The sequence below is a fragment of the Mirounga angustirostris genome, unplaced genomic scaffold (assembly GCF_029215605.1).
Source record: "Mirounga angustirostris isolate CCGP_5_RB_7025 unplaced genomic scaffold, mMirAng1.0.hap1 SCAF_10, whole genome shotgun sequence".
In the NCBI taxonomy this organism is placed as follows: domain Eukaryota; kingdom Metazoa; phylum Chordata; class Mammalia; order Carnivora; family Phocidae; genus Mirounga; species Mirounga angustirostris.
In genome coordinates this window covers 125,578,035-125,590,592 of record NW_026991718.1, presented here as the reverse complement: position 1 = coordinate 125,590,592, position 12,558 = coordinate 125,578,035, and positions in this window count along the sequence as shown.

Here is a 12,558-nt window from a genome sequence, read left to right as displayed (position 1 = left end):
AAAGAAAAAAAGGAGTTAATTTAAGAGATCCATATGGTTCGGGAAAAACGTGAATGCATTTTTTTTGTGTGAGTGGAATTGAAGTCCGTACCCCTGTATTTACTATGCAAACAAAATGCACTGGTGTGAAAAAATACAGCCCACCGGCCACCCCCACACACACACTCCCACCTGGCCCTGGAGGCGCGTGAATTTCCGACTCCAGTTTCCAGAGTCTCTGGACACTGAATTCTCCTCTTCACGGCTCCCCAAATGGGATCTGGAACCTGGGGACTCTTTGTTCCGGGGGATGGTCCCTGCTCACATTTTCCAGATGATGTCATCCCTGCGGGAGCCAAGTCTATTTGAAGGTGTTTTTTTCCTTTCTTTGTTGTTTTGAGGTTTTTTTCCTCCTTAGACCCAGGAAGCAGCCCAAGCCACGTTTGCTTCCCCAACATGTTAATGCAAACAGCCCGCCTCACAAACGAGAGAGAGAGAGAGACGCATTCTACCTTAATTACATGGTTGCTACTGAAACACCCGAGTGACAGACAAAACCCTTCATTTGGGAGGGAAATTAGTCGTACACAAACAAGAACACATCTCATCTTGAATTAAAATCTTCGACACTCCCTTGGCAGAGAACTCTTTGGCAGTTTCTCCTCCTTTCTTCGCTGCGTTACCTCCTCTACTCCATGGGAGATTTTCTTGGCAAAGGGCCGGGCTTTGAGGCCCCGAGGCCTCTCCTGTAATCCCCCTTCTGGTTCATTCTCTGGCCTTTGTGGAGACCTTCGTTGCTCCAGCCCACCTTGAGTCTCCACCCGCCCTCCCAGCCCTGGCCCTTCCTGTGCGGTCCCCTCCCCCTGCGCTTAAAGAGTAAAAGATGTCAAGTCGGGGAGGCACTGCCACCCCTCCTGCCCCCCCACTCCCCACCCCCCACCCCCCACCCCACCCAGGCCAGGGCTCCCCGAGGTGAACGAGTGATTGGACATGATGAATAACACTCAGCAAAGACACGACGCGGGGAAAGTGCTCACTTTAGCCGAAACTCCCAGATTTATTGCCAAGTGCCACGAATAATGAAATCATCAATCTTCCACCGGCTTAAAAAGGGAATCTGCTGAGGCAAGTTTAAACTGGGCAGTGGGGAAAAGCCCAGTGATTAGGGCTCTGGGATCTCCCTGCCCCCCAACCCCACACTATGTCCCATGCCCTGGTGACTCTCCCCAGTGGGTACACCGGCCCCGAGTTCTGCCCTGGGGTGGGGGGGTGGGTCACCAACACCCTGACCCACCAGCCACAGGGGTCTGGTGGTCCCTGACCCCTAAACTCACTAACTCACTTATAGGAGGGAAGGAGCATCCTGAGTCCCTTGAACCCAGGGAAGATGTGTACCTGTGATAACATCAGTTCAGGCAGGAGCGCTCTGTCTGCCACAGTTCTGAGAACGGGCCTTCCTGACACAGGACAAGGGAAAATCACAGCCTGCAAAATGGGCCCAGACCCAACCCACTCTCTCCACCTCCATGAACACTATCTGGTTCAGGCCAGCATCAACCTCCCAGGCTCCCTGCTTGTGCCTTTGGCCCTACAGTCTATCCTCCCTACCGCTGCAGGAGGGAGCCTGCCAGGACCTCGGTCATGAACTCCCCTCCCCCCCTTATCCAAACTCCCGGGGCTCCCAACTCCCTCAGAGGAAAAGCCCTCCCCATCCAGCCCCCGCCCCCACCTCCGGGACCTCATCCCCCCAGCTCCCCCAAACTCACCTGTTCCAGTTACTCTGGACCCGGTTTATTTGCTTTTCTTCAAACAAAGAACTCTTGTTCAACAGAACAAATACTCAGTCTGCCTCATCCTCCTGCGGGAAAAATACCCAGGTTATGACACAGGGTTTCCCAAAACACGGCACACGTACCTCCAGAGACGATTTGGATCCTTCTCAGATGAATGTTGCTTATTTCCATAGCAAATAGAAATTTTGGTGTTGGACCAAAATAAAACTAGCCATACACTTATGAATAAAAAGTTCAGGGCACCTGGGTGGCTCAGTTGGTTAAGCGACTGCCTTTAGCTCAGGTCATGATCCTGGAGTCCCTGGATCGAGTCCCGCATCGGGCTCCCTGCTTGGCAGGGAGTCTGCTTCTCCCTCTGACCCTCCTCCCTCTCATGCTCTCTGTCTCTCATTCTCTCTCTCGCAAATAAATACAATCTTAAAAAAAAAAAAAGTTCAATGGATTTAAAAAAAAAAAGCTAATAACAGAAGAGATAGTATAATGTAAATGACACTGATCACAAAGGCAACTCCAGGATGTCCAAAGTAAGCGAAACTCTGTTGCAGTAGAAAAATCCTAAGTCTGGCTGTCCCTGGGCTTGGACGCGCAGCCTCCCTCTGCCACTTGCTGACCCCGTGACTTTGGGCCTCCCGATCCTCGAGTGTGACATCGTGAGGTTGCAATAGCTCTGCGGTTCTGTGTCCTTCAAGTCCAAAGACTGAGGGTAGTTGTGTGGTGGATTCCAGAGGCAGTGCCTAGACCAGGCTGCCCTACAATTCCTGCTGCGGAGACCTCCACGTGGCCCCAGAAGTGCCCATTCCATGCTCGGTCCTTGCGCCCAAGGACACCCCACAGGCCTGCCCCCACGTCTCTGTATTGAGTTACACGGCTGTCACTGCAGCCGAGGGCCCTTAATGGTGATAGATCCTGGAGTCTTCCTGGACCTTTGTCCAGGATCCCCTCCCTCGACCTCCCACCTTCCCCACCCGGCTTGACCCTCAGGCCGTCTTCCTGACCTCGCATCTCTCAGCTATACAGCATCTGCTCACCTGGACGGGCTCACCTGAGCTACTCTGCTCAGCATGGCCCTGCTTCCCCATGGAACCGACTGACCACAATGGTGGTCTGGATGCTGTCATTGAGCCCAGCACCAGCTGGTGGGACACAGGACTCCTCCTCCTATTGTTTATCAGGGGCTACAGGACCCACCGTGGTTCACTCAGCCCCGTGCACTCCACCTTCCTGTATTAATATCCTATTTCTCCCGATGACACGGACAGTCTTCAGGTTTGCAGCAGTCTGGCCACTTCCCAGTATACAAGTAGCCATGGGACAACTTTAATGACACACTCTGGATATTAAAGAACACACTGTTTGTGTCGAGGGGTGAACATCAGAGCTCCCACAGTGCTGAGCTTTGTTTTCCACCATCAGAACATTCTAAAGAATGCCTGGCCACTTACAGTATCCACCAATATGCTCTTAATTGTAAATTGATCATAGTTAATAAATTCTAATGTTCTGAGCACATCGTAGGATCTATGTAGCATGACCTTGGGTTTGTTCTTGACTCCTCTCTCCCTTTCATATCATTTTCAATTAATCAACAAATCCAACCGACCATGCTTTCAAAATATATCCTCAACCTGACCACTTCTCCCACCTCCACTGTCCACTGGAACCTCCTCCTTGGTCCTCTATCTCCATCTCGCCCCCTACAGGCCACTTAGCATATGGCAGCCACAGGCATCTGTGCAAACCTTCCGGGGACCATGTCCCTCCTCTGCTCAAAATCCCCAGTGGCTCCAGCCACATCTGAGACAAACCCAAGCTCCTCACCATGGCCCCCAAGGCCCTTCACCTGATCCAGAATCTTCCTAACTTTCCAACTTTATCCCTGGCCTCACTTCTCACGCTCACTCTGCCCAGGAGCACCTGCTCCCTTGTGACTCTCCCCTGCCTACACTCACGCCCACTCAGGTGCCCTCCCTGGGACACTCCCTAGATATCCCTGTTACCTGTGTCTTCACTCAGCTGTGACTTCAGGCCAGGCTTTTTCTGATTGCCTTCTTGGGGTATCGCCCCTCTCTCATTCACTCTCCTTTCATCCCACATGCTGATTACATTCTTGCTTCTCCATGCCTGTTCTCCACCCTTCTCCACTTGGGAGGCTGACCGCTAGAGACTGCCTCCCCCAGACCCCCCACCTCCAATTCCCCCCTGGATTCTGCCATGTGAGCCCTGGCCAGAGATTAAGGACAGGACCAGGGAGAGTTGGGATGTGGATTTCTCGCCTCCTCCATGCTGGATGGGCAATCCTCAACACACACAGCTCATGCCAGCCCCCTCTCCTGGCTGAAGTTCAACCCAGCTCTAGGTAAACCGTGGCCCCTCCTCTGGCCCCCCAGACCCCAGAGAGCTAAAGCTCCTCCCTGTGGACGGCACGGCCCTCCCCTTGTTCCCACTCCCCAGCCCCGCTGTGAATGGTCATTTGATGGCCTCTTCATTAAACTCATCTTCTTAACGAGGTATTTGTGCCCTTCCCTGGAGAGAAGAAAATAAACTGTCAAATATACTCTGATGTAGCATCATCAACTTACAAGACATGTGCGAATTTTAGAGATGTTAAAGATGTGGAAAATATGCGCATCTCATGCAACATATTATGTATTTATTTGTATCTTTTTTTTTTTAAGATTTTATTTATTTGTGAGAGAGAGAATGAGAGACAGAGAGCATGAGAGGGAGGAGGGTCAGAGGGAGAAGCAGACTCCCTGCTGAGCAGGGAGCCCGATGCGGGACTCGATCCCGGGACTCCAGGATCATGACCTGAGCCGAAGGCAGTCGCTTAACCAACTGAGCCACCCAGGTGCCCCTATTTATTTGTATCTTGTCTGCCTCTCTGCTAAAATACGAAACCCCTCAGGCAGAGACCTGGTCTGTTCTGTTTCCTGTTGAACCCCCCGAGACCACAGTGCTGCTTGGCTCCTGGCAGGGGCTTCATAAATCCTTCCCGAATAAAAGAGAGACATCCAGCCTGTGGGCGCTGGCCTCCCCTGGTCCCCGCTCCTGGCACACTGCTGTCCCCTCCCATAGTTGGGGCATATGGCCGACAGCACATGGCAGAAGAGATGGCCTGTCGCTTCCAACATTAGGTTATTAAAGGGCAGCAGCTTCTCTCTCTGTCTCTGTCTCTCTGTCTCTGTCTCTCCGTCTGTCTCTCTCTGAAGCCAATGGAGTGATTGTGTAATTCCATGTAAGGGAGTCTCCTCCAGCCCCTAAAAGACTTGAAGACTGCTACTCCAGGGGACATCGTCACTGTAGCCTCCCAGAGATACTGAGCCACAAACACCAGCTAACTGTTCCCAGAAATCTGGGACCCTCAAAATCTCTGGGAGGTAATAAATGGGTGTTGTTTGAACACTAAATTCGGGGTTCGGTGGGAGTGGGTATTTGTTACACAGCAATAGGCGACTGATACATGGCCCTAACTTGGTTTGCATTCCCGTATCTCCAAGTGTAGCCCTTGCACTAAACGTGCTGAGCCTGTGGTCAAGCCCGTAGCCCCAAATGCAACAATCTAGAAATGTCCAGCCCTCTTCCCTGCTGAGCCTTTCAAGACAGATTCCATCTTCTTTCTCAGCCTTGCCCCAGGCCTGACTGAGGCAAGGAGCTTTTCAGAGCTTGATCCCAAGGTCACCTTGAGCTTCGCCCTTCCTCAGTCCCAACACTGCTGCTGACTCACTTTCCTGCAGACTTGGATACATGGGGGCCAAAGACTCAGGGAAACAAAACAGACATTCACATGAGACAGTCTCCAGAGGTTTGAGGTGCAATAAGATCCATCATAGTTCTTTATATAGAATTTTGTCCTCACTTTGATGTGAACAAACTCCTTTCTTTGTTTGAATTTTCCAGACTGCAAGGGGATGTATGTACTTCTCTCCTGCATCACACTTAATCAGGGGGTCATCGGAAGAAGTGAAAGGTCCCTTTCTTACCCGTTTGTTTCTGCGAATGAAATGCTTGAGGATCATTACTTCAATAGCATAGGTCAAGCCCACCATTCCTTGCTGCCTACCTGTCCCATCACACCAAATGTAAACCATCAGGCAATGACTTTTGGTAAAAACGTAGTAGTGACCATCATCATTTCAGTTTGTTTTTTCCAAACAAGGATGGCTAGGTAGAATTTTTAGTAGGAGGAGAAAACATGGGAATTCAATAAGCAAAGAAGTGCAGAGAGAACAGCTGATAAGCAAGAGATTCAGGAAGCTGGGAAGCCAGAACAGGGCCATGGACAGGGTCAGGGAGGGGATGAGGCCTTGGAGAGGGGGCTAAGGCCAAAGAAACCTAAAGATGCCAACAGATTGGAGATTGCTGGTGCAGGGAGACACGTGCAGCATTTTTCTAGGATGTGAGGAATGAGAGATCATTAAACCAAGTTACCAGGGGTTCCAAGAGACAGTGGGAGTAATTTAATGAGAGAGGCCCCGACATTGCAAAACTCCAAATTAATTCTTTGCTCGGCTGTTCGCAGGGGAGGAAGAGAAAGCAGTTGCCTTCAGAAACCACAATATATTTCCTTACTGAGGCAAAATACAGAGAGAGAGAGGAAGAGCCAGGAGAAGCTGGGATGATGTGACATGGAGCTTACTTGTTCTTTAGGTCGTGGTGGGAGTTTTTCAAATAGATTAACTGTAGAACCAGCTCAGACCTATCCCTGGAGCCCTCGGGGCTCCTCCCCGTGAGTCCTAGCTGGTTCAGGGCTTCCAGAAAGCAGCTCCCAGGTCTCAATTGCCATCCGGGGACATGCATGTTCTTTGTCCCCACTGTTGGCCGACTGGTGAGCTGAGCTCCTGCCTCCACTGGCCAACCCCCTGGGTGGATTTCTTCTGGCAGTTAAAACAAATATGTCCATCTCTTCCAGATTTCTGAAACTACGTTCTATGATCTGGAGTAATGGTTGTCCAGCCAGGTAGAATCAGGATGAAATTAAAACCTGAAAACACAGGAAGTCCAGGACGTAAATATGGCACATCGATTTCTCAAGTACAACAGCGGGGGAGACTGAGGCTCTCTGGGCAGAGGACGAAGATGTGCCCCTCCGAGATTGTATGCAGATGACCTCTATTAACAGCAAAGCCACTTCCTCATCTGGGGACTGGGTACAGGCATGTGGACCTCGCCTTGTGATGATTCATCACGTTTGCATTTGTGATCCAGGCAATCTTCTGAGGGACGTTATACTCCAATATATTTTTACTCCTGGTGGGATTTTGATTGAGGAAGACAAAGACATTTTTTAAAGGTGGGCCACTGCCTGCCAACGGTGTTTGAGCCCATCCCCCAGGAACCCCTCTCGGCCTTCTCCCTAGGGGATTTGCTCTGGCCTCCTGCCTTCCTCCTGCCTTCCTGCCTCATCGTGTCCCAGCGAGGGCAGCTAGACCCGCAGGGTTTTCCCAGGACCTGGCTGGGCTGGCCCCTCCCGTGCCTGAGTTCCCCGGGGTCCTCCCTGTCCATGCTCTTTCCCTTGATGGGGAATCCAGACAGGCTGGCCCCAACCACTCCAGCCGGGGTACAAGTTCATCACAGACCCCACCAGACCTCCGGTGTCTTTGGTTATGATGCGACTTTAAGCAGATGCATCCACCCTCTCAAGTTCTCATCTCTGGTCTGTGTCCCCCAGAGGTGGGGCAGAGCCACTAGCAACCCAACCCTCTGGAATGGTTTAAAAGAGTTGAGGAAATGCTCAGGATCCCCGGATGAGGAGGAGAGAGGGGCCAGGCAAGCGCTCTCTTTCAACCTCTAGTTGCCCCACCTCTAGCTGCTCTCCACCCTGCGGTCAAAGCCATCCTTCTGGACCCAGCTCCCCGCACAATGCTCTCCTGCCAAAAACCTTCCAGCTCCTGAAACACAAAACCACCTTTCCTAGCCTGCGTTCTTACTTCCCCAGCTCCTCTGAAAGCTCATCTTCTAGATGCCGATCATGCGCATATTCCATTTGGGCTCTTGTCCTTATTATTCCCTTTCCCTCACTTTATCTTGGTTGATTTTTTTCCTTTTTTCTCCCCTATTTTTAAGGAATTAACTGCCTGTACCACTGCTCCTTCCTCTGGAATAATGCAGGCATTCAACACCACACATTTTCTTCCATGTCCAGCTTAGCCACATCCCCAGTTTAGATGTGAACTCTTCTCCTTTTCACTATTTTTCTAGAAATATCGCTTTAGTCTTGATTTCTGCTTTGATCCAGGAGTTATTTGGGAGAGGATGCTTCCAGTAAAATGCACCTATTTTATTTTATTTTTTTAAGATTTTATTTATTTATTTGACAGAGAGAGACAGCGAGAGAGAGAACACAAGCAGGGGGAGTGGGAGAGAGAGAAGCAGCAGGCTTCCCGTGGAGCAGGGAGCCTGATGTGGGGCTCGATCCCAGGACCCTGGGATCATGACCTGAGCTGAAGGCAGACGCTTAACGACTGAGCCACCCAGGTGCCCCAAAAATGCACCTATTTTAAGTGGCCAGTTCAATGAGCTTTGACAAATATATCCACAAGGGTAAGCATTGCCACATCAAAACACAGAATATTTCCAGCATGGATATCTTTTTATTACTTGTTTTAATGTCATTTGATCATGACCAGCATGTAGCCTGCAAAAGTCTTTATGTTTTAAATTTTGTTAAGGTTTCCTTCGTACCCAAAGAAACAACAACAAAGCAACAAGGAGCGATTTGTTTGTTTTTAATTTTATTTAAATTCAATTAATTAACAAATAGCGTATTATTAGTTTCAGAGGTAGAGTTCAGTGATCCATCACTTTATACAACACCCAGTGCTCATTACATCACGTTCCCTCCTTAGTGCCCGTCACCCAGTTACCCCATCCCCGCTCCAGCAACCTCCCAACAACCCTCAGTTTGTTTCCTAGAGTTAACAGTCTCTTATGGTTTGTCTCCCTCTCTGATTTTGTCTTATTTTATTTTTCCTTCCTTTTCCCTATGATCTTCTGTTTTGTTTCTTAAAGTCTACATATGAGTGAAATCATATGATAATTGTCTTTCTCAGATTGACTTATTTCACTTAGCATAATACCCTCTAGTTCCATCCACGTCATTGCAAATAGCAAGATTTCGATTTTTGATGGCTGAATAGTATTTCCTTGTGTGTGTGTGTGTGTGTGTATACACACCACCTCAATGTTTACAGCAGCAATATCCACAGTAGCCAAACTATGGAAAGAGCCCAGATGTCCATCGACCGATGATGAATGAACAAGGATTAATTTGTAAAAAATATTTAAACATCAGATATCCTTTCTCCAGTGTTTGTTCCCCAGCTCATCTCCACTCTGCTCCTAACATGGTCAAGTCCTCTTTCTGTGAAGCCATAATTGTGCTGCAGTTCTGGTCAGCCTTTCTGGACACCCCCTGTCCCCGTCACTAGACCGTCAGCTCCCAGAAGGTCAGGGCCACGTCGTTTTCCATATGACTCCACATGGTAAAGATACTCTATCAATACTCACCACCTACAGCTGAAGCAAGTACCCCTTGCCTGCACCCTGGAGAAGCCACGTGTGTGGGCAGGGGGTTTAGAGACCCCAGTCCTCTGCCTTGGGCCTCATCTCTACAGGGGCTCAACTCACGTTAAGGTATTTCCATTGTTCTTTCAAGAGCCTGAATAATTAAGGGAAATCATTTTTAACACAAGCCTATTGACTTCACTGCCAGGACCCTGTGGCTTGAAATAAGTAAATCATTGAAACCATCCCATGTTTCATGTTTCAGGGAAAGCGCTGAGAGACGGGGAGTCAATGGATTCGATCGGGCAGTGGCAGGTTGGCGGAGAAGGTCCCTGGCCCGGGCAGCAGGGCGGTCCTCAGGGCTGGCAGGGCTGCAGAAATCCAATCCAGGGCATGTCACCGGGGACAGGCGGGGCTGTCGCCATTGACCATAATTGAACCCCTTTCCCTGAGCTGACCTAGGGGTCGCTGCCGAGAGACTGACACGTGGGTTCAGGAAATAAAGACTCAAAGTCTCCATTTATGCCTCAAGCTCAGCCTCAGAGAGATGCACTGGGCACCTGCTGGGGAGGGGTGTCTGGGAGCCCCAAGGGAGGGACAGGGGACAAACTGGGGCTGGTCCATGGGTCGGATGCTGTCCCATCCTCTTCCTCACCCAGGGCTACCTGGACTCCAACAGCACTCATCCAACCCCCCACCCCTGGCTTTGCCACCCTCGCAAGGCTCCCTGCTGCCCCGCTCAGAGCCCCTGACCATGGCCTCAGGCCCCTCTTCTGCCCTCTTTTTCCACTGCCTTCTCTCTGCTCACTTGGCCTCCTCTCTTCTCAGGCTCGGGCCATTCTGCTCCCCATGCCTAGAAGGTTCTTCTCCCACCCTTCCCAGCCCCTCCTCCCTGCCAAGTCCTCCCAAATGGCAAACGTGAGGTAATTTGACAGAGCAGATGGATGTGGCATCCAGTGACACTGAATCCTGGACTGATTCATCTCCACTTCCGATGACCTCAAAGACAGCATCATGATTTGCTGCTAATACGCCTTTAGCCCCTGCCTGGGCCTTGCTTGTCATCCTTGGGAACAAAGAGAGCACGGGCCCCGGGCTCGGAGCAGAAGGCAGCCCCTCTGTTCAGGCTTGTTGTTTTATTCCTATGGTTACCATCCTTTTCCAGCGAGACGCGCTGCATTTCCGTCCACTCTGCCGACATAGTTCTCTTTCAAGCAAAAGTTTTTTAGTGAAAACAAAAGTGTGTTTAAAGAGAAATTCAATAGAGGATCATCGTGGTGATGTGTGAGTGGGGGGAAAACAGAGACAAAAGCTGGTGAGTGGTAAAAAAAAAAATTAGGTAAACAGTTTGGCGTGGGTGGAGGGGGTGAAATAGGTGAAGGGAGTTGAAAGGTACAAACTTGCAGTTATGAGAAATAAGTCCCAGGGATGTAATGTACAGCACCGTGACCATAGTTAAAGATATAGTATCGTATTTTGTAAAGTTGCTAAGAGAGTAGATCTTAAAAACTCTCATCACAAGACAGAAACACTTTTTGTAACTATGTGTGCTGATGGACCTTAACGAAACTTCTTGTGGTGATTATTTCACAATGTGCACGTATACCAAATCATTATGTTGGAACCAAAAGCTAATGCAATATTGTATTTCAATTATATCTCAAGAAGAGACAAGAAAACAGAAAACAGTGAGCAACAGTGAGGAGCTCTGGCCCCAGGGTGAGACAGCGCCCCGCAAACCCCAACCCCGCATCAAGCCCCTTCTCCAGCCCCAGCCTCGGCTTCCTCGTCTGTAAAATGGGGAAACAGGCCCCCCCTTGAGCAGAGAAGTCAGCTCCTGCGGGAAAGGCGCAGGCCGGGCGCTGGCGGCCAGCAGACAGCCAGAAGTGGCCGCGATCATGACCAGGAGGGCAGCGGGGAGGACACGCACCTTTCACCCGCTGGGAGGAGAGCGGCTCAGAGGAGAGGAACTTTCCTAGGGCAGGAATGATCTAGAAAAGCCACTTGTGTGGACCGTGTGGTGCCAAGGCTGGAGGAAGACCACAAAGCAGTGGCTGGGAAGCTATAGTCGGGTGATGCGCAGCAGTTTTGGGGGGGAAGCAGGTAGAAGAGTCTGGGGGTCGCTAAGCAGCACCTCCTGATGCTGGAGTTGGCGGACATGGCCAAGGGCCGGGGGCATCCAGAAAATCGCCCACATCGCCTGCGTCTGTGCCGCTGCGGAGTCCCCAGTAAAACGTGCCCGTCCCTGCGGCCTCTGGCCTGGAACCTGGGGGAGGAGGGACAGGGGGAGCAGGAGCCGTGTGCGCATGCGGGACCCCCACAGGAGCCCGAAGAGCCAGACAGGTGCAGAGAGGAGTCGGGCTGCAGGGGCGGGAAGCGGGGCGGAGGCGCCACGCAGACGTCAGCCCCGAATCGAGGAGACCCTGTAGACGGATGCGGGACTTGGGCACGCATCCGTCCAGCCCGCAGCCCGGCTCACATCCAGCTGCTCTGGGCCTCACAAGCCAGCACGGTGTGTGCTCCCATCAACCTTACTGGGAAAACAACAGGCGCGGGTCTGCTGCGCGGGCGGGGCCCCGGACGGACAGACAGACAGTGTTTCCCGCATTCCGTGCGTTCCCACAGCCAGGGTGCTCTGACCGCGCTGTGCGTCCCCCACCGGTCCCCGGTGTTCCTTGAGCTTCGCCGAGGTGGAGCCTGTCCCCGGCAGGGTGGCCGTCACCAGGGGGTCCACCTGCACCCACCGCAAAAGCGAGAGACGATTATTTGGAAGCCTGGATGGAGTAAATGTTTCTCTTGTTAAAGAATTCCTCCCTTTGGTTCTCGCTTCTTCCTAAGCCAGTGCCTGAGGCCGCTCTTTCTGGAAACTTCCACTTGCCTGAGCCAGTAAGTTCCTTTTTACCCTGGCCTATGGGGGTTTTGTCCTTTGGCAGTTGAGAACATTCCTGATTAATAGAAACCAGAGGAGGCAGGCACAACTGCCTATCAACTGCACAATTAGGGAAACCGAGGTTCCTTCTGCATCACCGTGCACACCTGTTCTCCCCCAGCCAACGTAAAGAGAAGGACGGTGCCCGCCTTCCACTGGCCACGTTTCGGTCACAAGGGAAGTGTAGCCTTTATTCTAGGCCGCCAGCTTCCCTGCTACTATGAGAGACATGGAGAGGCATGGTCTCTGCTACAGCTCAGCCGCCCCTGCCCTGTCCCCCAGCGGGGCAGCCGTGGGTGGGAGACAGGTGACCTGCAAGCCTGACACCAAGTGACAGGGCATGTTTATCACCCC